The following is a 23,261-nucleotide window of genomic DNA, read 5'->3' on the forward strand; positions in this document are numbered from 1 at the left end:
TGTTACCATATTCTTAAGATTAGCCAAAAAATTGGCCCAACTGGATTGGGAATGGGAAAAAATTTGCCCCAACTGGGGTGGGAAAAAATTGACCCAACTGGGGTGGGAAAAAATTGATCCAACTCACGTGGGAAAAAATTGCCATAACTGGGGTGGGAAAAAATTGCCCGAACTAGGGTGGGGTAAAATTGTTCCAACTAGGGTGGGAAAAATTGCCCCAACTAAGGTGGGAAAAAATTGCCTTAACTGGGGTGGGAAAAAATTGCCCTAACTGGGGTGGGAAAAAATTGCTCCAACTAGGGTGGGAAAAAAGTAGCCCCAACTAGAGTGGGAAAAAAATAGCCCCAACTGGGGTGGGAAAAATTGCCCCAACTAAGGTGGGAAAAAACTTGCCCTAACTGGGGTGGCAAAAAATTGCCCCAAATACTTTTCCCCCTTCGCAATAAAGGAAATGCTTGATAATTTTAGCTGGTCATAACGAACACAAGAGATAATAAACCTGCAAATCTAATAAAACTTTCGTTTTAATATGCCTTTCACAAAATATACAACAAAATCGTAAATTTGGATGTCAAAAATGTATTGCCAAAGATCATACAACAAAATGAGGAAACAAAATTTAATATTTTGTGTTTATACCTTTCGCACTCATAACGGCTTGTAATCTATTTCTCATAGAGAAAACCGAAGTTCTGGTTGTTGTGAAGGTTCTATTGGGAAAAACCAAAGTCCTGATGGAAATTCTGTGACACTCCTCATTATACAAGTTCATTATTACGAAATTTTATGTTTACTGACTTCTAGGTCCAATTTGTGCCATAAATTTTAGATTGAATTTATGTCGGACGATTCAGGTGGTATCTTTAACTCGCGAGTAACGATTGCCAGGTGAAGTTCACTATACCTTTAGAGTCACCATCCAAAATTCGTCTGATAAATTAACATGAATGAGGTTTAACAAAATCTAATCACTTTCTCCTATTTATTTCTGGAATGAAAGGTTTCTTTCTAGCTGCCCTTACGTAATAACTTCCTCCATGTCAGCCATTCCGTAGAGTCTGTACACTAAAAGTTTGATGTGAAGTATTAGCAACATCTTTGGCCAAGTGCATATAATGAAGAAATTTATTTCTTAACCTCTTTGATAATGCAAAGTTTTCCCTTGTAGAAAACATTTGGAAGTGGTCCACTTTTAATTTTATTTTCTGTCGATAATGTCTCTTTGAACTTTTTGACAACACTTCGAACAGTTCTAACACTTCTCACGTCCAGTTTTATTCTCGGTGAATCTTTACATTAAGGTAACTTGGCGATTTTTTGGCGAAAATTTGGCGACCAACCCTGCTACAGCAACCTTCTAGTTTTTTGATGCCATTTTGTTTTCACTAAGTAAAGGCATTTTTTTTAACTTAACATTTTTTTCCAACAATCTACTAACCGAATTACGCTTATACTAGAACTTTTATGGAACAAAAATGCTTAATCATGACGAAGATTAGGTGCGAAATTGGGAGATAGTGAAGAATAGCAAACTGCTTGCCGCGTATTTAAGAATTGCACATACACAGTATCCATGTACACGTCGACCTAATTTCACTTAAAAAAACATCCCAGAATCGCACAAAAATGGCATTGCGCACACACTTGACTTTATCTATCGACCTATTTTCACTTAAAACGTCAAAGAAAATTGACAAAAATCCAATTCTTACTCTTCTAAAAAGCGCCAAACAAATATGTGGGCGATCCTGCACTTTAGCAGCAAAATTGTTTCTAAGTATTATTAGCTAAAAAATCACGACCGGAATTTTCCGGAAAATGTCACATTACATGTCTTATGATCTTTCATTTCTCTGAGACAAAATAATCTGTGATTCGAACTGTGTAATCCTCAGATTATTGCTAAACTCCTAGCTAGTAAGCTTTATCGCCTTACCAAAATATAACCCAACTACCTGTTACCATATTCTTAAGATTAGCCAAAAAATTGGCCCAACTGGATTGGGAATGGGAAAAAATTTGCCCCAACTGGGGTGGGAAAAAATTGACCCAACTGGGGTGGGAAAAAATTGATCCAACTCACGTGGGAAAAAATTGCCATAACTGGGGTGGGAAAAAATTGCCCGAACTAGGGTGGGGTAAAATTGTTCCATCTAGGGTGGGAAAAATTGCCCCAACTAAGGTGGGAAAAAATTGCCTTAACTGGGGTGGGAAAAAATTGCCCTAACTGGGGTGGGAAAAAATTGCTCCAACTAGGGTGGGAAAAAAGTAGCCCCAACTAGAGTGGGAAAAAAATAGCCCCAACTGGGGTGGGAAAAATTGCCCCAACTAAGGTGGGAAAAAACTTGCCCTAACTGGGGTGGCAAAAAATTGCCCCAAATACTTTTCCCCCTTCGCAATAAAGGAAATGCTTGATAATTTTAGCTGGTCATAACGAACACAAGAGATAATAAACCTGCAAATCTAATAAAACTTTCGTTTTAATATGCCTTTCACAAAATATACAACAAAATCGTAAATTTGGATGTCAAAAATGTATTGCCAAAGATCATACAACAAAATGAGGAAACAAAATTTAATATTTTGTGTTTATACCTTTCGCACTCATAACGGCTTGTAATCTATTTCTCATAGAGAAAACCGAAGTTCTGGTTGTTGTGAAGGTTCTATTGGGAAAAACCAAAGTCCTGATGGAAATTCTGTGACACTCCTCATTATACAAGTTCATTATTACGAAATTTTATGTTTACTGACTTCTAGGTCCAATTTGTGCCATAAATTTTAGATTGAATTTATGTCGGACGATTCAGGTGGTATCTTTAACTCGCGAGTAACGATTGCCAGGTGAAGTTCACTATACCTTTAGAGTCACCATCCAAAATTCGTCTGATAAATTAACATGAATGAGGTTTAACAAAATCTAATCACTTTCTCCTATTTATTTCTGGAATGAAAGGTTTCTTTCTAGCTGCCCTTACGTAATAACTTCCTCCATGTCAGCCATTCCGTAGAGTCTGTACACTAAAAGTTTGATGTGAAGTATTAGCAACATCTTTGGCCAAGTGCATATAATGAAGAAATTTATTTCTTAACCTCTTTGATAATGCAAAGTTTTCCCTTGTAGAAAACATTTGGAAGTGGTCCACTTTTAATTTTATTTTCTGTCGATAATGTCTCTTTGAACTTTTTGACAACACTTCGAACAGTTCTAACACTTCTCACGTCCAGTTTTATTCTCGGTGAATCTTTACATTAAGGTAACTTGGCGATTTTTTGGCGAAAATTTGGCGACCAACCCTGCTACAGCAACCTTCTAGTTTTTTGATGCCATTTTGTTTTCACTAAGTAAAGGCATTTTTTTTAACTTAACATTTTTTTCCAACAATCTACTAACCGAATTACGCTTATACTAGAACTTTTATGGAACAAAAATGCTTAATCATGACGAAGATTAGGTGCGAAATTGGGAGATAGTGAAGAATAGCAAACTGCTTGCCGCGTATTTAAGAATTGCACATACACAGTATCCATGTACACGTCGACCTAATTTCACTTAAAAAAACATCCCAGAATCGCACAAAAATGGCATTGCGCACACACTTGACTTTATCTATCGACCTATTTTCACTTAAAAAGTCAAAGAAAATTGACAAAAATCCAATTCTTCTTACTCTTGTAAAAAGCGCCAAACAAATAAGTGGGCGATACTGCACTTTAGCAGCAAAATTGTTTCTAAGTATTATTAGCTAAAAAATCACGACCGGAATTTTCCGGAAAAAGTCACGTTACATGTCTCATGATCTTTCATTTCTCTGAGACAAAATAATCTGTGATTCGAACTGTGTAATCCTCAGATTATTGCTAAACTCCTAGCTAGTAAGCTTTATCGCTTTACCAAAATATAGCCAAACTACCTGTTACCATATTCTTAAGATTAGCCAAAAAATTGCCCCAACAGAATTGGGAGTGGTATAAAAATTGCCCCAACTGTGGTGGGAAAAAATTGACCCAACTGGGGTGGGAAAAAATTGATCCAACTGGGGTGGCAAAAATTGATCCAACTCACGTGGGAAAAAATTGACCCAACTGGGGTGGGAAAAAATTGATCCAACTCACGTGGGAAAAAATTGCCACAACTGGGGTGGGAAAAAAATTGCCCTAACTGTGGTGGGAAAAAAATTGACCCAACTGGGGTGGGAAAAAATTGACCCAACTGGGGTGGGAAAAAAATTGACCCAACTGGGGTGGGAAAAAATTGACCCAACTGGGGTGGGAAAAAATTGACCCAACTGGGGTGGGAAAAAATTGCCCCAACTCACGTGGGAAAAAATTGCCCCAACTAGGGTGGGAAAAAATTGCCCCAACTGGGGTGTGAAAAAATTGCCCAACTGGGGTGGGAAAAAATTGCCCTAACTGGGGTGGGAAAAAATTGCCCCAACTGGGGTGGGAGAAAAATTGCCCCAACTGGGGTGGGAGAAAAATTGCCCCAACTGGGGTGGGAAAAAATTGCCCCAACTGGGGTGGAAGAAATTGCCCCAACTAGTGTGGAAAAAAATTGCCCCAACTGGGGTGGGAAAAATTGCCCCAACTAAGGTGGGAAAAAATTGCTCCAACTAGGGTGGGAAAAAATTGCCCCAAATGGAGTGGGAAAAAATTGCCCTAACTGGGGTGGGAACTGGGGTGGCCCTAACTGGCGTGGTGGCTATTCGACAACGACTCTGGTATTCTATGTCAAACCTGCTTAGTGGACTGCCCGGTAGTACTGGTAGGGGCGCAACCGAACGGTGGAGCGGCCAAGATTATAGGACCACACCTCATGGTGGTCTCGGTTCGCGGGGAGTGGTGAACCCCGTTGACCCGTTCAGACGTGAGGAATGAGAGCAACTTTTTGATCCGTCGCCCGTAAGTGTGGGACGAGGGGGCGGTGTATCGTTACATTTCTAAGCTCTTCGTGGGCACTTTAGTCTGTTAAACCACCTCCCGCCTGATACGGAGACATTGAGGGTGACAGACCCGGTAGTACGGTTGGAAGGCGACTGTGGAACCGGTAAATTTAAATACCTTTAGGGTCACCATCCAAAATTCGTCTGATAAATTAACATGAATGAGGTTTAACAAAATCGAATCACTTTCTCCTATTTATTTCTGAAATGAAAGGTTTCTTTCTAGCTGCCCTTACGTAATAACTTCCTCCATGTCAGCCATTCCGTAGAGTCTGTACACTAAAAGTTTGATGTGAAGTATTAGCAACATCTTTGCCCAACTGCATATAATGAAGAAATTTATTTCTTAACCTCTTTGATAATGCAAAGTTTTCCCTTGTAGAAAACATTTGGAAGTCGTCCACTTTTAATTTTATTTTCTGTCGATAATGTCTCTTTGAACTTTTTCACAACACTTCTAACAGTTCTAACACTTCTCACGTCCAGTTTTATTCTCGGTGAATCTTTACATTATGGTAACTTGGCGGTTTTTTGGCGAAAATTTGGCGACCAACCCTGCTACAGCAACCTTTTAGTTTTTTGACGCTTTTTGTTTTCACGAGGTAAAGGCATTTTTTTTAACTCAACATTTTTTTCCGACAATCTACTAGCCGAATTACGCTTATACTAGAACTTTTATGGATCAAAAATGCTTAATCATGACGAAGATTAGGTGCGAAATTGGGAGATAGTGAAGAATAGCAAACTCCTTGCCGCGTATTTAAGAAGTGCACATACACAGTATCCATGTACACGTCGACCTATTTTCACTTAAAAAACATCCCAGAATAGCACAAAAATGGCATTGCGCACACACTTGACTTTATCTATCGACCTATTTTCACTTAAAAAGTCAAAGAAAATTGACAAAAATCCAATTCTTGTAAAAAGCGCCAAACAAATAAGTGGGCGATCCTGCACTTTAGCAGCAAAATTGTTTCTAAGTATTATTAGCTAAAAAATCACGACAGGAATTTTCCGGAAAAAGTCACGTTACATGTCTCATGATCTTTCATTTCTCTGAGACAAAATAATCTGTGATTCGAACTGTGTAATCCTCAGATTATTGCTAACCTCCTAGCTAGTAAGCTTTATCGCCTTACCAAAATATAACCCAACTACCTGTTACCATATTCTTAAGATTAGCCAAAAAATTGCCCCAACTGGATTGGGAATGGGAAAAAATTTGCCCCAACTGGGGTGGGAAAAAATTGACCCAACTGGGGTGGGAAAAAATTGATCCAACTCACGTGGGAAAAAATTGCCACAACTGGGGTGAGAAAAAAATTGCCCCAACAGGAGTGGGAACAAATTGCTCCAACTGGGGTGGAAAAAAAATTGCCCCAACTGGGGTGGGAAGAAATTGCCCCAATTCACGTGGGGAAAAAATTGCCCCAACTGGGGTGGGAAAAAAATTGCCCCAACTAGGGTGGGAAAAAATTGCCCCAACTGGAGTGGGAAAAAATTGTCCCAACTAAGGTGGGAAAAAAATTGTCCCAACTGGGTGGAAAAAAATTGCCCCAACTGGGTGCAAAAAAAAATTGCCCATTCGCGATTATGGTGAAGAGTCGCTAATCGTAAAAATAGTTTAATCCTAATGAAGCATCAAAGTAAGCACACGGATATAAAATGTACAGTAATTTTAAAAAGTCTTTAAATTTATGTTTTTTCAGTTTTTTCATGTCATCCAATATTTCGACGAGAATAGAAATAGCAATTTTTTAAAAATTAAAGATATTCGATATGGTTGCTCTGTACAAGCATTAGTTCTTTTGAAGCAGAATTGAAAATGCTTTTAGTCTTCTAAGCAATTTTGAGACTGGGCTCAAAAATACATGCAGAACTCGACTTATTGTTGCTTGAGTCATTTTCTCGATGTCAAAAGCGATAATATGCCGTGAAATTCAATCCAAATATTAATGCGTGATAAAAATGGCGAAAGTGAAATGTCAGCCATTCATTGAACTCAGAAAATGAAAGCACTACGAGATTTTCTGCTATTACTCAATATATTTATAACTGCGAAATAAATGCAAATTAAAATATAAGCAACATCTACGCTCACATGCACGAATATTTAGTGTCACAAATTAGCTCAATAGAATCTCATTGGTCCATTTTCGAAACCCCTCCCTCAGTGGCTACGCTGATGTGCACTTGGGAAATATGCTAACGGTTATCACACGGCGCTTATTCGAGAGGTCCAGGTGCGAACCCCGGCGACGGCATTTCTCATCGTTCATGTACGTCGTTCATTGCAAAATATTTCATGTACGTACTCTTGCTTCAAAAACACCTGATTTCCCTACAAGCTTAATAATAAATTTAAAAGTACAAAAATAAATGGATTAGCAGGAGTGAGTAGGACACAGATTGGAAGACTGCAAGCTCAAAGATAGCGTAGAAAAACCTTAACAAACCCTTTGGGCAAGATTTTTTCTGCCTTTCTTTCATGTTAAGAAAGAAGAAATTCCATTTATTAAGGAGTGAATGAAACAGTTAAAAAGGTGAGAAATATGTGTTGATTTGAGTAGTTCTGCTGCCTGCGGCATAGCCGAAATTTCTCCTATTTGAGATATCAAAACCGGTACAGGTCAGTTCGACGCCAACGTTTCGACGCCAGCGGTTCGACGCCAGCGTTTCGACGCGTGGTCAATTCGACACGAGGTCGTTTCGACGCGGGGTCAGTTCGACGCCATACTTTTTTTGCTTTTGTTTGACGCCATACTTTTCGTATTTTTATTTATTTTTAGAATAAGTTTGCATCATCATTCAAATAAACTTGCTGTCATCACCATTTGGTGTTTCACACCCCACATTATGGGAATTCATAGATGGTCTCAGGCGTGTTCAAAAATCAATTGATCAATGCTATGAACAATTTGTACGTGGAGATGAACCGCCGCACAAGCGGAGTAGGTATCTGCGAGCTGATATGAGAATTAAAGTATAGTTGAAGATTTTGAAAATCGAGAAATAATGGAATACCTGAAAGGTGTGGCGCATAATTTTGCAATGGATTAGTATAATAACAGTTCTATGATGTAATCTTATTTATCTCTAATCTTATTTATGTGTAATCTTATTTATCTGTAATTATATTTGTCTGCAATATAATATAACTACTTTGTAACCATATGTTTATTTACCATTTGTGTATTTTTCCTTTTTGATGCTGTTTTGTGAAATAAATTTAAAAAAAACCCTCCCACATATCCGGGGGCCTTGACGTTGGCGAGGGGGCTTCTCACTAATCTGGGACACAAACAAAAATCTAGAACACTTTCACACATATATTTATTTCAAATATGCATGCAAACAATCGCTAATTCAATAAATAAAAATCAGTCATATTACTTATTTATATTACTTCATATTTATTCTAAAAATAAATAAAAATACAAAAAAAAAAAAAAAATATGGCGTCGAACTGCCCCTGCGTCGAAACGTACGGCGTCGAACTGCGCCGGTGTCCAAACGTTAGAGTCGAACCGTTGGCGTCGAAACGACCTGCTTCGATCAAAACATCCATATCTCAACTAGATCAGGTAAGACTAAACACTATGACCATCCCCAAACAATATTGCCAAATTTTAAATTTAAAATTACAAATCAGAATTGCACGTTCGTTAAATAATTTAACGTTAATTACGAAATTTTTTAAAAATATTTTATATAAATACTTACGAAAGGTATTCTTGAAGTTAGTTAGAAATCATTTAATGTGGAAATTTCCAAGTACCGCGTAATTATAGCTCTGGAGATTTTTTGAATACCTCGTAAATTATAAGTCACTTTAATAGATGCTTAAAAACGCGATGTATTTTTTAATTACAAACTATTGTCGTGTAAAGAATGTAGAGCAGTGAAAATTTGCTAGACTTATGCTAAAACACATTTAAATTTCTTTATCTTATTCTGCATCGAAGTTAGTAGAACCTAGGAATTTAAATCTTTTGATTCATAGACTTCTTTCGCGTTGTAAAGTGGAAACACAGACATATTTATCTTTATTGTTGTGAGAATACTGTAAAGTAGTTTCGTTTGCAACAACGTCAATACTGCAGAAAACACTACAAACTTCTAATGTTCTCAATTCATATTTGGTATACAACAGTAAATTTATCTCGAATTTCTGTGATAATTTTTTATTATATTTTGTTTATTTAATTATACCTGGTTATAAATAAAATTTCTTTGTTAATTTTTTAATTGAATAAAATTTATTTTTATTTTGTTTATTTTATTTTTGGTTGCATTTGGTTTTGTATACAGCAGTAAATTTGTTTCGAATTTCTGCGATTATTTTTTCAAAATTGAGTCCATTTTTTCCACGTTTACGCGGATATCAAACAAGCCAACTGTTTTTATTTATTTATTTTTCCAATTATTTTTATACCTTTTTTAATTACTTTTTTTTAACCAATTTGTGCTACATTTCTTCAGAATTCCCGCAAAAACGCACGAACTGCAACTATCCGAATCGCTTTCAGAATTTCAGTTCTTTTCAGAATCAACTGAAGAAGAGCAGAAAAAGGAGAAAAAAGGAAAAGGAAGCTGAAGAAAAGGAAAGGGAAGAGACAGGAGGAGAGTGAGGATGACGTGTCACCTTGAGAAATTAAAAAACATTCTTTTGCAAATTCCTCGATGTTCAGAAGTGAATGCTGAGGATACGGCAGAATGGATGGTATGCGATGCGACAGTCCCTAATTCTAAGTGATGAACTTATTGAAAGTGTGAGAGAAGAAATTGTCGAGAAGATAACCTTGATGAAGTTGAAGCAGACACGGGACCTTCAGCTAGTGAAGCGTTTGCCGGCCCTGAAACTGCACTGAAATGGATGGAGGGTCAGCCTGAGTGTGACCCCATGCAACTTCTCATTGTCAAGCTCGACTTGGCTGCCGGAAAACCGATGAAATCAGTGAAACAGTTTACTTAGAACAAGATGTTCAGCAAGCAATGACTTTCAAGCACTTGCACGTACTGTACGGGAATTCTCCCGTTTGAACCAGTGCTAGCAGAATCTCCTTTCTCAGAAAAGTCGCGTCTAGCAGGGACTGTGATAACCTTAACCTCTTTAGCCGCAACAGAGCTTTTATCTCGAAGCTTTACAGCCCTACTGGTAAACCCATGGAGGTAGGAAGTAAGATGGAGTGGCCCTAAAGAGGTTTCTCCCGTAGTCTGATCTGAAGCACCGGCGATCCCTACGTGGTGACCAAAACATTGGGTCATTTACCATTCAGATCAATGGGTTTCGACGCGATCGGATATAAATATTTTGTAATTACGTCGTAAATATACATATAAATGTATATATTTTCTTTTTCTACAACACTTTAGAGTCTTAAGTATATGAAAACAACATATTTTTAAACAGCATTTCATTCTGAACGGAATCAAATGCTGTACTTTTCACAGAATAGTTTTGTCAGAATGGTTTAATTTGAATAAAATATTTTCACAAGTTTTTGTTTATTACATTAGAAAAAAAATTTAAGGTAATTCGATTTGATTCGGCTAAGGTACAAAAATTAAGATCAAAGTTTATTGTATTATTAATATTAAAATTATGCATTATTTCTTTTCTATTTACAGAGCTTCTTCCTAAAATACTTTCTTAAATATGACATGATTTTTTGGCTTCTGAGGCATCTTTTAAATCGAAAAATGTATTCGCTACTTTTATTGTACTTGCATTAATTTATAATTACATTGCACTTGCATTAATTTATAATTAATGCTCTATTCGGTTCATTTTAAATTAGAGAATTATTAGAAATTAGCGAAATAATTTAAATAGTACTTAATTTTCTCTGAACATTTCTGGAAAGGAATAAAATAAGGATTTTATTTTTAATTAACCCAAATAAGTAAAACGTGTAAGCCCAAAGTGATTATTTTTCAGATATATAAAATTAAAACGATGAGTTTAAAATGAGCAGCAGTAAAGCCTCTCCTCTAAAAAATTTTAAAAGGTACACGTTACAATAATATATGGATGTGAAAAAAATTATTTTATTTAAAACAGTTTGGCATTTGGAACATACAATAAAAGTATCAAATACTCTATCAAGGGTATCTAAAGGTACTGTAAGGTATTTTTCATTCTTTAAGCATAACATTTTTGTTAAAATCTATAGTTTTGTAGTTTAACAGCTTAGAATTTTATAAAAACAAATTCATAATCAAAATCGCTGTTGTTAGTTATCGAAAAATAACCAAGATGTGATATTTTACGTAAATGGGACTAAACTATACATATCCATCTCACTATGAATGTTTCTTTCATGCGAAAGTGTCCCTTTTCCGATTTGTATGGAATTGTCGTGTGTCGAAATACTATCAGAACACTGTCAAGCGAGCTTCTGAATGTAAACAAAGAACACCCATCTTGTGACCGAAACTTCGAAGTAGTGCTTCACTTCTAGTGCCGGTTGGCCACTCCTTCCTTCCTTACCTCCATGGGTAAACCTAGCGTCTGCTCATCCATCTTCTTGGTGGGCAGACTCTTTTCTTCCGCGCAGCCATAGGCGTAAGAAAGTAGCGGGAATAAACATGACGACAACATCCAATCCTGCATTCGGCGTTTCATTCCCTGTTATTTCACTCTTACGAGTATATGTTAGACTTGTACAAGTAGAGATAGACCCCCGAAGTACGAGACAACAACACGGAAGTGAGCGGCACTTAACCCCAATTTAAGCGAATCGAAATATCATTAATGGAACATTCGTTGAGACGAATTTCACTGAGAAGCATTTCGATATAAAACTATCATTATTATTTACTTGGCAATAGTGGAATTGTATGCATTCCTACCTTACAATCTTACATTGTTTGATATTGCACTGAATTTCTAGTCATAGTAAGAGAAAAGAGGTAAAATCCTTACCTGAAATCGCCGCATGTGTCTGGGATTCCCTGCGTTTTTTAGACAGTTCTGATTGCACTTCCAGAAGAACTTCAGAAAAAACCTGAAAAATATGGCAGGGTATATTATTTCTTAGATTTAAGTTTTACACTCATTATACAAATGACATTCTTCAATTTGTCTTTATTGAATGAATGCGAGATAAGTTTGTCACTTGCGTTACTAAAATAATTTTAGTTCACTAAAAAACAATTGCTCAAAATAAAGTAATTTTACAAGACATAGTGGAAAAAGTCAGCGTACGAACGATAAAAACATTTACCATAAATAAAAAAATCTAATGTGTACACCACATGAATTCTTTGTACGGAATATTAAATTATACGCATTTTTTCTTGCATTTTATTTAAACTTATTAGATTGAATTAAACCTACTTCGCCGACAGCGCATAAACCACAATAGAATAAATGCATTCTTTAAAATTCATTTTTTACCATAGCGACACTCTGGCGCTAGGTTTACTTAACAGTCTTATATTTCATTCATATTATACACCAGCGGCCGAGCGGTAAAGTCGCTGAACACTGGTAATTCGGTCTGAGGTTCGAATCCCGCGAACGGGCTGGCTGCATGGGCGTTTTCGTGGTTTTCCCCATGTGTAACGTGTATACGAGCCAGTTTCCCTTAGAAAGTCCTCCACGAAGGCATCCCTCCCCTTAGGCAGATAGCCCTCGAGGCTTTGCCATAATCACACACACACACATTCATATTATAACTCAGAATGCACAAAATTCATTCATATTATAACTCTGTAGGGTTTATATTTATTTTAACTAACATTTATTTTAAGTTTAAACTATCTTTCCTGTCAAGCCTTACTTTCCCCTGGAACTGCCAATGCCAGAATATGTAAATTTTAGTAGAACGCGCAAGGATTCAAATTATCAGCGGAAGTATTATGATTTAAATAGAAAGGAAACAGATTCGTTCGGAAGGTGATATTCTTACTTCACGAGCGCGGAGGTAGTTAGCGAAAAATTGAAGAACCCCGCGTTTCGGCCTATGTGCTTGGCGGGAAGTAGTGTTAATCGTCCAAGTGAGCTTCAAGTCTGCTGAATTAGCAGCGGTATTGTAAAACGCGGTGAGTTAGTTATTTTAGAGAGCCTCGTAGTTAGAGTCTTGTCTTTAGTTTCTTTTCAGGTTATTATTTTTATTTGACCGCCGAGTTGGCGCAGTCTGTGAGCGTCAAGAGCACGTAATTGTAATTTTTACGTTGAATAAAAAGGGACTTAAACCCTTTACAAGACTCTGTGTTTTATCCAGTTTTCACAGTCACCCCTTGGTTGCGTGCAAGTTGGAGGCGCGCAACGTTACATTGGCGCCCGAACACTTATCGAACTGAAATGGCCGAAAATTGGATGGAAGCCGCTGGACAACACCAAGAAATGACAACTCAGTTAGAAGGATTTGGATACCTGGTCCAGACGTTGAGAGCGTCAATCAAGCCAAACGTCCATTTCGACGGAAAAAATTCGGTGGCGGTATTTCTAGAAGGTCTAGAAAACCACTTTCAGCTCTACCCTGTTCCTGAAAGACAAAAAGTTGCCATCGCCACATCAGCACTAAGAGGACAGGCCGCGCTATGGTGGAAAAATATAGGCAAATTTTTATTAGGGGAATTTGGAAGCCAGACATATACATTTGAAAATTTCAAAAAATCACTAGTAAAGGCCTTCCCCATAGTGAAAGATCGCGCACGGCTGGAAGCCGAACTATATAGTTTCTATCAACGGGATATAGCAGAATTGACGGACTTTATTCTACGAAAAATCAAGCTAACGGATATGCTGTATGGAAAGAAACCCGATGCGGAGATTATTGAAATAATATTACCAAGATTGTTACCCGCTGTTCAAGACTACTTTTAAATTAGAAACCCAAGCACATTGCAGGAACTCTTCGAATTGGCGGTGAAGTTTCAAAATCGCAGAATAGCGGAAAAAGCGAGAGGAGAAACATATTCTCAAAGTACCCGAAGGAAATCTTCAAAGGAGGAAACCAGAAATGGAAATCGCTCTTATGGGGGAAAAAGCTATCAAGCTAACGCATCGAAACTCGAAGGTCAAGGCCCAAAAAGAAAATTTGAAAATAAACATCTGCGTACCCAGAAGACACAGATTGAAAGGAAAGCTTTAAACGAGTAGAGGGGCCTGTGAAAGGGAGGGTCTAGACCCCGGAAGTTTTAAAAAAACCCTCAAATAGACATTTAAATACGGTCATCGTAAAAAACTCACAGCTACCAATTATACAAGTCCTGGTTGGCGATGTACCAGTAGAAGCCCTCATCGATACAGGAGCAGAAGGAAATTTTATGAGTGAAAATTTCTTCAAAAAGAATTTTTATAGGGTACGATTATTTAAAACCAAAAATACGGAAATTATAGCGGCGCAAGGAAAAACATGTCACTGCATCGGGAAATTATCATTAAATTTACAGGTAAAAGAGGAAAGTCTCAAAGTATTAATTTTTGTGGTGAAAGATCTGCAACATTCTCTTATTTTAGGTATGGAGTTTTTAAGGGCCGCGAGGGCCAAATTAAATTTTCAAGATAGTTCCGTGGTGTTGGAGATGGACCAGAGGGTGGTGGAACCTGTGGAGACACCGCAAGTGGACCTTAGCCATCTGAATGACCATGAAAGGAAAGCAATACAGCAAGTGGTGAGTAATTTTTCTCGTTTGTTTTCAGAAAAACCAGGAAACTGCGAAATAGTGACGCACAAGATTCAATTAAATGCCGAAAAACCTTGTAGGACTAAACCTTATCGGTATGACAAACAAAAAGACGTAATCATCGAAGAACATATTCAGGAGATGTTAAAGAATAAAATAATAACGCCCATAAATAGTGAGTACGCGAGTCCAGTCGTACTATGTAGGAAAAAGAACGAGTTTCCTCCTTCGGATAAAAGGGCTTGGAGGTTTGCTATCGATTACAGAAAACTAAATATTATTACTAAATTTCCAGTTTACCCTTTGCCGGTTATAGACGAGATCATTATAGATCAAATCGACAAGATATATGTCTACTTTGGACTTAACGTCTGGCTACTATCAAATAGCTATGAGACCCGAAGATATACATAAAACCGCGTTTATAACAAAATCGGGCACTTATGCATTTTTACGCATGCCTTTTGGGTTGTGTGGGGCCCCATCAACATTCCAGAGAGCTATGGACATTGTTCTAAAGCCTGTCCTAGGAAAGTCAACTTTAATTTATCTAGATGATATAATTATAACGAGTAGTACGTTGGAACAACACATTAATGATCTAGAACAAGTTTTTAAATTATTAAAAGAGGCCGGTCTTACAATTAACGCCTCAAAATGCAAGTTCGCAACTAAAGAACTTAAATATCTCGGTTATAAAATTTCGCAAAAGGGAATAGAAACGCAAGATTCAAAAATAAAAGCTATTAAGAATTTCCCACCGCCCAACACCGCCAAGAAACTTTCTTCTTTCCTTGGGTTATGTTCTTACTATCGATCTTTCATAAAAGATTTCGCTAATATTGTTGAACCACTCTTAGTAATCAAAAGAAAAAGGGCTAAATTTACGTGGACAGCGGAAGCTAACACAGCTTTTGAAAGATTAAAAGAAGCGCTCATTAATGCCCCTGTTTTAAAATTCCCGGAGGGGGACGAAAACCTGGAAATTGCAGCAGATGCGTCAGACTATGCGGTGGGTGCGGTTCTTATGCAAAATAACCATCCTCTGGCATTTTTTAGTAAAACGTTGAATCAGACACAAAGGAATTATACAGCTACAGAAAGAGAAACATTAGCCGTATTAATGGCTGTACACAAATTTCGAGTTTATTTCGGCAAATCGCCAGTAACAGTCTTTTCGGATCATGCGGCTGTTGGTAGACTTTACTCGGGGAAAAACCTAACGCCCAGGTTAATAAGGTGGGCTTTAAAACTCCAAGAATATAATATCACAATAAAATATAAACCGGGTAAGGAAAACAATGTAGCTGACGCACTTTCTCGTATAAAACTGGACGATGAAGGAAATGAACTTAAATGCGCTGTGTTGACTTCAAAAATTTTAGATTCTAGAGATACGGTTATTACTGAACTGAAAGCTGATCCTGAATTTGGAAATATCTATGCTTATTTGAAAGACCCCGAAAGCTTTGAGCATACAGATATCGATGCGATAAGAAATAGAGCAAAAAACTATGAAATAATAGATAATTTATTATTTTATACGAAAACAACAAACGAAAATCTTGAGTATAAACCAGTCATCCCAGCCTCGCTTAGATTAAGCATTTTGAAGGAGTTGCACGAAGCAAAAACAGCGGGCCATCTAGGGGTCAGAAAGGTTTAAAAAGGGTACGCGAGGCGGTATATTTCCCGCAATTTTACAAAATAGTAACGGCGTATGTCAGGTGCTGCAATCAATGTCAGTTAATAAATGATATTAATTACAGCCCGGCCGGGTACTTAAATAGCATTCGCGGTACATTTCCGAATGAAATTTTAGGCATAGATCTCCTTGGTCCCTTTCCCCAGAGCGAGTTAAATAAAAATCGTTTTCTTTTAGTAATAGTAGATCATTTTTCAAAATGGACAGAAATTGTTCCACTTAAACGCGCGTCAGCCAAAACAGTCGCAGATGCATTCTTACACAGATACATTTTAAAATACGGTGCACCGATAAAAGTCATTAGCGATAACGGAAAACAATTCATTAGTCAAATATTTGAAAACATATGCAATGGAGTTGGCATACGCCATATCAAAATGGTTCCATATAGACCACAGGCTAACATAGCAGAAAGAGTTAATAAAAACATAGTAAAAATAATTCGCAGTTACGTGAGCACACATCACAAGCGCTGGGATGGCTACATAAATGAATTAGCTTATGCTTTAAGAACGGCAAATCATGATACTACGGGAAATACCCCAGCAGAATTATTCTTAGGCCGAAAATTAATTACGCCTTTAGATAAATTATTCTTTGTGCAACAAAGAGAGCAGGAGTTTAAACAAAAAGATGTGCAAAAGCTGATTGATCAGGCGCTTAAAAGCTCGGATACGGCAAGAAATAGGCAGAAAATATATTATGATAGAAAACGCCGTGAAGCAGATTTTAAAGTTGGGGATAAAGTATTGAAGCGGAAATTTTCTTTATCAAGTGCCCCAGACAATTTTACTGCAAAGCTAGCTCCAAAGCTTGAAGGCCCCTATGTAATTCAGGAAATCAAAGGAGTAGTATTATATCTTAAGAACCAGAGAGGGGAAATCTGTAAAGCAAGTCCCGACCAGGTGAAAAAATACTATAATCCAAATGATTTTGAAATCCTTAAAAGTTTCTTGCAGGACTCAAGTCTAAACGAAATAGAAGGTCCAGAGATAACAACTATTCCACCACCCAAGAAAGAGAGAACTGAAGAGAGACCTAGCCCTTCTACAACCCGGACGTCGGTATCAAAAAGAAAAAATAATTTTCAAACTCCAGCGTTTAAGAAAAACAAAAATACAGATGCACCGGGTAAAGAAACCGTGGTAAAGAGAAAATCACCACCTACAAAAGATTGCAGGAGAAATTATATATCAAGGAGAACGCGCACACGGCCACAGAGTCAGGTGCCAGCAAGGCCGCCGTTCCGGAAACTGAAACGGCAACAGGAGGCACAAAAATACGACGAACAGAAGAAATTCAAGAAGGACTCCAGACCGGAGGACGTCAAGACCAGTCGTCCCAGGGAAAAACGGAAATGCCAACAAATAGACGATTACTCCGCCAAGAGGCCAGCATATAGAGGACGCAAAAGAAAAAGCAATGTGGACGACACTCGGAGATCAATAAGGAGAAGATTGACATCCATGAAACCTCTAACTTGGGAGCAATATTGCCAAAAACGAATGACGGAGTTTCAAGCATCGAAAACTCAAAGATAAGTTAAAACCTTCTATAAATTGTTTTTCTCTTTTGTTCCGAAATGTTATGCATAAGTACGAAGTTCTATGTTTTGACGAAAGTCAATATGTCTCGGTTGAGACTTAGCTTTGTTTTACTTTATTTAGCTAAGGCAAAAGTATTATTTTCTTTAAGTGTAAAAGCTAAAAACAAGCATTTTCTGTTGGTCGAAAGACTAATTCTGTTATGTTAAAGCCAAAATTTGGCAGAAGATAAAAATAACTTCGTATTCTTGTACTAATAAGAATTTTAGTTTCAGTGCCGCCAGCTTGGCGAAGAATGAGTAAAGTAAAAATTTATTTTCTCTTATTCATTTTATGGTAAATTGTAAAAATCATATGTATTAAAATTTTGTAAATGTACGTAAATACTTGAATGTTATGTAAAAGTAGAATTTAGTCTAGAAGCATAAAATTGTAGATGCTAAAAGTGAATGCTTAAAAGCAATGAAGTCAAAATTTAAGTATTAAATTGTAGATAAAGTCATGCTTTAGAGCGAAAGCCTGCATGTTTAAAGATGAATGAGGGGGAAGTTAGAATGAATGTGTTTTGTAGGGTTCTCCACCTACATTTGAATTTTTAAGAATATTAAAGTAGCTCATTGAGTTGTAGAATGTCGAGTAAGGTGTGTCTATTTGGTCGTTGAATTCTAACAAATCATGGTGGTTAGGGGAAGTGTTGTAAGACTAAAACACGAATATTCCCGTTTGACACCACACACGGTGGAGAGCCAGGGTAAAGTTAAATTAATGCTTGAAAAATTGAATGAATGTGAAGTAAGCAATAACTAAGAAAAACGAATCGTTAAAAACAAAAATTTATTGTGTCAAGAAAGTGTAAATTATAATGTATTTAGAAAGATACTGATACTTATTCCTTCCAGATGCTGGAAGGAAAGACCAAGATTGATTGATGAAGTCCAGGAAAAATTGCTGTAAGAAGAGAGCTTTATAACGATCAACAGAATTTTAGTATACAATTTGTTACATAAGATTTTTGTTGTGTAAACGAGGTTCTCGCCAGTTAGTTCAGAATTAGAGAAACTTACAACAGGTCGTTTGTAGGACCTGCTTCCAAGTTTTCCAAATTCTGGCAGCGGCAAATGTAGGGTTTATATTTATTTTAACTAACATTTATTTTAAGTTTAAACTATCTTTCCTGTCAAGCCTTACTTTTCCCTGGAACTGCCAATGCCAGAATATGTAAATTTTAGTAGAACGCGCAAGGATTCAAATTATCAGCGGAAGTATTATGATTTAAATAGAAAGGAAACAGATTCGTTCGGGAGGTGATATTCTTACTTCACGAGCGCGGAGGTAGTTAGCGAAAAATTGAAGAACCCCGCGTTTCGGCCTATGTGCTTGGCGGGAAGTAGTGTTAATCGTCCAAGTGAGCTTCAAGTCTGCTGAATTAGCAGCGGTATTGTAAAACGCGGTGAGTTAGTTATTTTAGAGAGCCTCGTAGTTAGAGTCTTGTCTTTAGTTTCTTTTCAGGTTATTATTTTTATTTGACCGCCGAGTTGGCGCAGTCTGTGAGCGTCAAGAGCACGCAATTGTAATTTTTACGTTGAATAAAAAGGGACTTAAACCCTTTACAAGACTCTGTGTTTTATCCAGTTTTCACAGTCACCCCTTGGTTGCGTGCAAGTTGGAGGCGCGCAACGTTACAACTCAGAATGCACAAAATAAACCTAGAACTATGTATAAAAGAAATTAAGCAAACAAAAGAAAAGAGAACAGTTTTTCACAGACGATTGAGTATTTCTCATTCAATTAATTCAGTTCTCACTTCGCGACAAGGCAAAAATGCATAAAAACTCAAAATATCTATATTAAAAATTACGAAGTAAATGTCAAACGCTTATTTTCTCGAAAAAATTCCAGAAAGAACTAAGCGTGATTTAATTGGCAATAATAAATGAATGCGTTATCTTTGTTGTTGCGCTGCTAAGTTTCTCTAGATTGGCAACAAATCCACTAGTCTCCTGTTTCAAATGTAAACATCAATGGCCGCCATTAAAAACAGGCTTAGCGGCAATTAAAAAACTTTAAAATTGCTGATAATTCTAAACGTATTGCACACAGATTTACCAAAGGCATAAAATACTAATCCTTAAAAACAACATAATTCAATCATATTTAAATCAAAAAATGTACAATTTACAAACATGTAAGAGTAAAGAAACTGAGATCACTGAGCCGGGTAATAGAGTGGATATATATATAAATATATTTATATACGTTTGGTGCGGCCGGTTGCAACCAAAATACGAGGTGCATATCTACATGTTATAGCAGTCCTATATACAAAATTTCAACGTTCTGAGGATACTCGTTTTTGAGTTATGCGAGATACGTACGTACGCACGCACGTACGTACATACGTTCGTACAGACGCCACGAAAAATTCTCTTCAGAATTAATTTTAAAGCAGTTTTATAATTTTTTTTGAAGGAAGAGTCTTTTATTCTGTTCTTACGTACAGACATCTCGCAAAAACATCGTTAAATTGCATTCGATAGCGGTCAAAATGGATATTTTCGTTGAAATATGCTGCCTGAAATTTTTCGCGATTACAATACTTCCTTTTTACTTCGTACAAGGAAGTCAAAATAAATACACAGAGAGAGAAGTATAGTCATTTAATCAATATTAGTCTTGCGCTCTTAATATCAAGATTATCATTTCCAGAAGCATAGCCTAAAATAAGTAAAATTATAGCAAAATATGCAGTTTTTATTGCTAATGTAGTCTAGAGTTGTTTGTCATTAGTTAAACAGTCATTAAACTAATTTTAATGTTATTGTATTATCACTGGGGACCCTTTCACTTTCTTAATTAACCTCCTCATTAATAAAGCCTCCCCCCACACATACACACATACTTGATGGAGCAACTGAAGCTACCCAGCACTTGCTACCATGTCCTAGTGTCAAATTCCGATTACAGAAAAAGCAGTGGGTTGCATCTGGAGCTTACAACTCGGGTTTGCCGTGGGTAAACGTATATTCGAGTTTCTTTTGTAAGAAACTTCTAGAAAACTCTCAACGCAGGCTGGCAGCATGAAAGTTTGCGTGATTTTCCTCACAAGTGACGTATCAAAAAATCTTCCATGAAGGCATATTCTTCCTCTAGGGAGCATATTTTGCCGCAATTCTAATAATAATTTTTTTATTGCACTGTGTTTACATTTTTAGCCTTCTGTACAATTAAATCTGATGATGAAAGCATCTTTTTAAATTAAGGCATACCAGCTCTAATTAAACTAAATTTTATTTTTGAATTTAAAATTTCATACAAAGATCCTTTTTCGGATCTCTATCGTTAAATGTCTGTACATGCATCAACTTCATTATTTCCGAGCGGAAACATTCTTTTGAACTTAGTAAGGAACGAAAAACTAAAATGGCACATCTTCTAAAAACTTCTTATTCAAAGTAAGCTATTCTAAGCAATAAGAACAATGCATTTAATTTAATGTGGCCACTAGACTACGCTGGGGCATATACAAGATGATCCACAGGTCGCGCATTTATCTTTACATATAATAAAAGAAAGAGTCTGTCTGTGTGTGTGTGTCTTTCGTTCGCGCTGCGCGTAAGCTAATAGACCCACGGCTACGACATTTGGTACATAGGTGCATCTAGACAAGAGCCAGTGCACCTCGAAGCGATTTTTTTCGAAATTCGAATTAGAATTTTTTTATTTTATGTTTTGTGACGAAATCGCATCATTTTGAGACATAATGGGCTATAGGGAAGCGAGATTTTATTCTACGCACACCATTTTCACATGGTCATGAAACGTAAGCACTTAGCTATTTTACGAGCTTAAAATAAATTTCGTGTTTCAGTAAATCGATTCAATACGAATTTATTTAACAAAGGGAGCTTAATACCTTTCGAACGGGATTTTTTCTAAAAAAGGCTTATTTTTAAAAATGTATAGTTTATTTTTCTTTGATTTTTGGACACGTTAAACTTTCAAACTTTCATCCTTGCGACTGCTTTTACAAAAAGAATTTTGGAAAAATGATAATATTTATATTTTAAAAAAATGTTTTAAATGAAGCCTCCGAGTACACTTCTCACACCTCACATCTTTAAAACTGTGATTTTGGCAACAATTTTCCCGTCTTATTGTTGTTGATAGATTTTTGATGAAATCGCGTCATTTTGAATAGTTTCATTCTTTTAGAAATATGGGTTTGGCAACAATTTTTCATCGTATTTCTTATGTCACTGTTTTTAAGAGATTGGCATATTTCATTGTCATTTATATATATATATAATACATTTTTATTGATTTTTTTTTTTTTTTTTTTTGATAAAGTAGTTCTGCAGAGTAAAGTTCTGCGCGGAATTTTATGTTTTTTGAGTTGCTTTCATGTTATTTTTTGCTTATTTCACTGTTTGTAAGATATTGAAAAGATTTGCATGATTTTTGTTCTGCAACGGAAAGTTGGTCAATTTTTTTATTAGGATAATTAATATTTGTATTAAAGGATATAGCTTAATTCAGTATGGGTTTCGGCTTCCCTGTTCCGAGTAACTAAATCTCACTACAGGTCGACTCTGCCTTCGGGCACGTCGTGGAGGTTCAACCTCCACTATTACCCTCCAGCAGAGCCGCGCACCACCTGGATACGTCACCAGGGAGCACCGGTCGTCAATTGCTCCTGCCAGTCGCTCGGACGAGCCCGTCGCAGCGGGACATTACCCAGCGACCCCGGGGGAAAACCCCACGGGTTACTAGCACCACGCCGCGCTAGGACGTGCCAGACTCCGAGGCCGGCCAATAAGTGACCTTTCCCAGAGCCTTCAGAACCACCAAGTTCATAAATTTTATACCCCCGTGGCCGAGACTGCCTAGGTACAGATCCTAGCCAGTAGCTTCGCAGAGTTCTCTACGGCGACCCCCGGGGGGGAGCTTAATTCACTGTAATTTTGTTATACGTAAGAACTTTTTTTTTTATGAAGTTGTTCTGCAGAGTAAAATTCTACGCAGTTTTTAAATTTAACGTTTGGTGTTCCCTTCAGCCATTTTTCCGATACAATTAAAAAAGCCAGACGAAGGCTGGCAGCGAAACTGCTAGTAATTTCAAAAATTTCTAAACTCCGAAATGGCTATTAAAGGCAAAACGTTTCAATGAATGAAACTTCTGTATTCTTAAAAAAAACAAATCACATGAAACTTCAGTTGTACATTATGCCATTACTTTGTAGAGATAATGAGGTTGTTTCGAAGCAGATGTCGTGAACGATGTGCAATGCAATGCCTTCGCTGGGAATCGAACTTCGGACCCCTCGAATACTCGCCGAACGTGCTGACGAAGTGTGAACGTACCACGAAGGCATGCTAAGAAGGTGGAAGAAATACCTTATAATCTTTAAAAATCCAGTGATTTGCTGC

This window comes from Stegodyphus dumicola, chromosome 6, assembly GCF_044657685.1.
Source record: "Stegodyphus dumicola isolate Sdum_Otavi_A_Nest chromosome 6, ASM4465768v1".
Classification (NCBI taxonomy): domain Eukaryota; kingdom Metazoa; phylum Arthropoda; class Arachnida; order Araneae; family Eresidae; genus Stegodyphus; species Stegodyphus dumicola.